General features: G+C 42.1%; 1 non-coding gene across 1 annotated transcript; it reads left to right on the forward strand.

Moving 5' to 3' along the window:
- The first annotated feature begins 407 nt into the window (after positions 1-407).
- LOC136524922 (small nucleolar RNA R71) lies at positions 408-515 on the forward strand. Its single transcript, XR_010776269.1, has one exon. It is a non-coding gene; the product is annotated as a small nucleolar RNA R71 (small nucleolar RNA).
- Positions 516-5,739: the final 5,224 nt, after the last annotated feature.

The raw sequence follows: 5,739 nt of genomic DNA on the forward strand, positions 1-5,739 counted from the left end.
TTGTGGACAGAACCCATTGTTGATGTAGGTGTCGTCTTCATGGGTCTCGGGGCAATCGTTCCCTGAATGTCCACTTTCACCATAGATCTCGCATGTCTTATGCAGGTCCATGGCTTTGATGGTGCCGCACATTTCCTCCTCATAGGCATGCTCGTCAAGCATTTTTTTATTAGGAGGTCCATTTTTGTGGTAGGCATATCTGTCCCCTTCACGGTATGCATGCCTTTTTGTTGTTTATCTTGTAGCCTCTCAGCACCCCACCATTGATTGGACACCATTTTCTCAACAAGAGCCGTAGCTCCATTGATGGTGAGTGAGAGGAAGGTCCTCCAGCAGCGACATCAATGTGTCCTATTGACATGGGGGTCAACCCATTGTAGAAGTTCTGGAGGACAAGCCAATTTTCTATCCCATGGTGTGGACATGCTTGGATGTATTTCCTGTAGCCTCTCCCATGCCTCAGGAATTGATTCCATGGAATTCTGCTGGAAATGTGAAATTATTCCCCTTAGGGCATTGGTTTTGCCCATGGGGAACAATTTCACGAGGAACATCGTGGAGCATTTAGCTCACGTGTTGACAACTTCCTTGTCCTTGTAATAGCACTACTTTGTCTTCCCTGCGAGGGAGAAGGGAAACAGACGGAGCCTATTGTTCTCTGGTGCGACATCCTTAATGACATAGTGTCGCACAGCTTGAGGAAGTGTTGAAGATGTGCGTTCGCATCCTCGCTAGGCAAACCACAGAAAGGATTTGCCTGCACCATCATGATCAGCCCAAGCTTGAGTTCAAAGTTTTCGTTGCCCGTGTTGACAGCGGGCCCAATGGGCACGTTGGCAACAGTAGGGACAGAGTACTCGCAGAGCAACTTTTGGGCCATATCAGTAGTAGCGGATGGTACGGGGGTGACCAGTTTGTTTGTCAGTGGAGTGGTAGAAGAAGAAATGGCACGAGACTAATTCTTCCTTAGGAGTGCCTCTGGATTTTCGGTGAAGTATCATCGACAAATTGAAACCAGTCTAACACTATCCTATTTTCATCCACGATAGGAGAAAACAAGCAAAGTTATCCTATTATGGGCAATGGCTACTACACATGCATATTATCATGAACATGTCCTAATAGATTCTTTTAACCAGTGCCTTCCCCAGCAGTGGCGCCAGAAATGCTTGTTGGCATTTCTTAGCGTCACCACTAGGATTTGTGTTTCCTAGCAATGGCACTAGAAATTCCATGATGATATTTCTGAACACATACAGAAATATTCCGCAAGCGCACGGATATATCGTTGTAGTATTTCACCCGGAAGTATTCGAGTATCGTTCATTTATATTTTCCCAAAGGAAGGCATGGTATAAAAGTCTCTAGTAGGGATATGGTCAAGATAACATGACTGTATAAGATACCAAAGTTTATAATAGGGGTAAGCCAGGATAAATGTTGGATAGTGTGACACACACACTCAAACCAATCTCAAGGATAAAGATAAAAGAAAGAATAAAGAATAAAAGAATGTACCTAAACTGGAGCAGGCTTATCTTATATATCTATACTAAGCAGATAGTCATACAAATACATGAGTTTCTAAGGTTAGAGATTCTAAATTAAGATAGCTTTGGTCACTATAAACTTACTTCAGGCACCAGCTTATACTTGGTCTGCCAAGTACCTCCGGCTTCTAGCTCTACGCCAAACCCGAACGTGGGCGATTACAAGGGACGGATAGGGCTGTCATCACCTATCGCCTACTCCTCAACCGTGGGGAATGAGGTAAACGAAGGTAATGTACAGCTTAGACACCATGTCTATGCTATCAATTACTACTCTAGCGTTGGCCAAGAACATCCGTCTTTATCAGGAGTCCTCTACTAGAGCATCCGCCATGGGGACGGATGACGAACCCGTAAGAAAATAATGACCAAGACTAACTTAAAGAAGAACTCATCACCTAAATTTAGGTCTTGGTCTGAACATGTATGTTGTATGAAAGATTAAGGATAAAGTTTCATATGCTAAATGAATAACGTAAGAACTTTGCTCTAATTCTATAACATAACTATATTTATAAGATAAGAACAAGAACATAGAAGAACTCTTCATATTGATCATACCAAGATTCCTTCTAGACGTCCAAGCTCTTCACAAGAGTCTTGCCTAGCTCCAAACACTACTAAAAATAGTAAAAAGATACAAGTGGAGGGAGAGAGGCTCTTGAGTTGTGGTGTGTGTTGTGAATGGAGCTCTCCCCATCTATTTATAGCCTAGGATGGTTAGTTTGAAGGCTAATAAAATAGGAAACCACCGTAGACCACCTTTGCATGCTGCCATGCAACCGCCATAGAGAGCTGGGCTCGAGAGGTGGTGGTGGGGGTGCGGGCGCACCCCTGGTGCGGCCGTACCAAGGCTGGCCCCCCTCGCTGCCGTCTTCGCATGGTCGGTTCCTGAGGTGGGCTAGGCCATTGCTACGCCGGTGTTTGGCCTAGATGTGTAAGTTGTTTGGGCACTTTGGCCATTGCTACGCCGGTGTTTGGCCTAGATGCTACCCCCGTTGCTTTGTTGTGATTTTGTAGAATCTACTTTATGCTTTCCGGTTTGCGCACTTTGGCCATACTTCTCATGTATTTCATGTATATGTCCTGCAAAATGCTAACTATCCAATACATGTAGAAATATGTCAATAGTAAATGTATATGTGCTATAAGTTTGCTTATTTATCTTGTTTTGGATATTAATTGGTGGTCGAATTTGATCATTAAGGACCGCCAACATGGGTATCATTATTTATATTTTCCCAAAGGAGGGCAAGGTGTAAGAGCCTAGCATGGATATGAACAAGATTACATGCTCGCATAGTAAACCAATAGTCTATGTTAGGGGTAAAATGGTATTTCAAGGATAGTGGATACACATGTAGGCCAACCTCAAGGATAAAAGGAAAACAAAGAATAAAAGAATATTCCTAAGTGGAGTAGGCATGTTCTAATATAGCCGTGCCAAGAATAGCTGATGATCAAACAAGTTACATGGTTAGAGTTAGAACTAAATTTAAGATGGACAGGGAGATCTTTAGGAACTAGTCTGCTAGAGCATGGGAGACTTTAAGACTCCTACACAATATCCAAACATGGGGGATTACAAAGGATGGATAGGGTTGTCACCACCTACCTCCTACCCCTCAACCAGGGGATACCGTCATATCCCAAGGTTCCCGTTTACCCAAGCACCACGCCCGTGTATAAGGAAACTACCCATATCCCCCCAGGACTCCGACCCTATGGATCAACAAGCAAGAATATGGGCAAACCCGAAGAAGCGATGAACCGCCACCTCAACTTAGCTCTACTTCTAATCATATAAGTTATATGAATGGTTAAGCATGAGGTTCTACGTGTTAAGCTCATAGCATAGAAACAATATGCTAGTTCATATGTTATGATTATAACATGAAAACTATACTCTAGTTCTATAGCACAACTATATTTATAATATGAGAGCAAGACTTTGGAAGAAATTCTCATTGTATTCATACCAAGGTGTTCCTTTCTTCCAAGAAGCCAAGCTCTCCTTGATAGCTCTTGCTAGATCCAAAATACTACTAAAAAGTAAAAGAGTACAAGTAGAGAAGTGGAGGTGTAGAGTCCAAATGAGGTGTGTGTTGAGTATGAATTCCACCCCTACATTTATACTACCCTATGGTCGATTTTGGCACTGGTAAATTAGGAAACCGCCGTGGACTGATGTAGCATGCCGCCATGCAACCGCTAGAGTCAGTCGGGCCCAGGAGGCAGCCACTAGGGTGTGGCTGCACTCCTGGTGCGCCCACACCTAGGTGGGGCCCCATCACGACCGCCTTCACATGGTCAGCTCCTAGGTGGGTCTAGGCCTCATCAACATCGGTGCTCAGCCTAGATTCTTCCATTGCTTGGGCCTTTGCTTGGTTCTTTTGTGCTTTTCTACTTTACGCTTTCTGTATTGCAAGTTTTGATTATATTCCCATGTATTTGATGTATATGTCCTGCAAAACACTAAGTATCCAATACATGTGGAAATACGTTAATAGTAAATGCATATGTGTCAAAAGTTTGTTTATTTCTCCTGTTTTGGATCTTAATTGGTAGTCGGATATTGTCGTTAAGGATCACCAACACCTCGTACGAGCAAGCAGCGCATGTGGACGTGAGACGGGCTGTCCACAACCGTTCCGTTTGCATGTATATCTAGTACCACTTGAAAAACATGTGAATATCTAGCTATCATCCTATGCATGCTAGTTTTCAATTGCATCAAACATTTTCTACTCTCTAGCATACACCACACAAGCATGGATATGGAATTTAAAACTTGTGCCATGAAAGCAAACATATGTAATGCACATTCAAATGCCACATACAAGTTTATGAGTGTGATCCCCCTACTTGTGTGCTTCAAATTTTAATTGATCCCCATCCATTGTTATTTCATTTGTTTGCTCCCCTATCTTACTATCTTTGTGAATTTATCTTCCCCTTTGTCAACAATTAGCACAAAAGGTTAGCTCAAATTTTAGATAGGTTGGGGTGAAACCGTGTTAAGTGAGGATCATTTGTAAAAGATATTTAACTCATTTTGATCCAATGGAAATGTTGAGTTAAACACTTATAGCTCATTTTCTAGATTAAACACTAGGTTCACAAGCTTACAAACATGTCATATGCTACCACTAGAACATATCAATCATAGAAGCAATAGTGGTACCATACAAGCATCAAATCCATTTGATTTTCATGAATGATCCTAATACAAGTGAGGAATGACTAGATGCACTAAACAAGTCCTTAGCAAAGGATGAATGACATGTTAATAAATTTTACCTTGCGTTGCTTGAAGGAGAGGCATGTCATATAATGGGGTGCATCAACACATATTTCTGAAGTCAAGTATGTTCAGTTCACTCCTTAGCATGCAAAACATTTTCTCATCAAGTGGCTTGGTGAAAATATCAACAAGTTGATCATTGGTGCAAAACCTTTTCTCATCAAGTCCCCCTTTTATTGATGATGTCTTACGAAGTGATGGCGAACATCTATGTGCTTTGTTCTTGAATATTGAACCGGGTTGTTGGTGAGCTTCACGGCACTCACATTGTCACATAGCAATGGTACTTGTTTGAATTTGATACCAAAATCACTCAAAGTAGCATTCATCCAAAGTTATCGAGCGCAACAACTACTGTCCAAAATGTACCCCGCTTCGGTGGTTGAAAGTGCTACACTATTTTGCTTCTTTGATGACCAAGACACAAGTGATCTTCCCAATAGTTGACTTGTGCCCGATTTGCTCTTTCTCTCAACTTTGCATCCCGCATAATCAGAGTCCAAATATCCAATCAACTCAAATCTAGCTCCTTTGGGATATCACAATCCAACATTTTGTGTGCACTTCAAGTACCTCAATATTCTCTTGGTTGCCTTCAAGTGACTTTCTCTTGGTGAGGCTTGAAACCTAGCACACATGCATACACTAAACATCACATCCGGCCTTGATGCGGTCACATAGAGTAGGCTTCCAATCATAGACCGATACATCTTTTGATCCACCATGTTTGCACTAGCATCACTATCCAAGCTTCCATTTGTCCCCATAGGTGTACTGATAGCCTTTGCATCATTCTTTCCAAACTTCTTAAGCATGTCTTTGATGTACTTGCCTTGACTCACAAATGTGCCATTCTTCATTTGCTTGATTTGAAGACCAAGGAAG

The sequence above is a fragment of the Miscanthus floridulus genome, chromosome 18 (genome assembly GCF_019320115.1).
Source record: "Miscanthus floridulus cultivar M001 chromosome 18, ASM1932011v1, whole genome shotgun sequence".
Taxonomy (NCBI): domain Eukaryota; kingdom Viridiplantae; phylum Streptophyta; class Magnoliopsida; order Poales; family Poaceae; genus Miscanthus; species Miscanthus floridulus.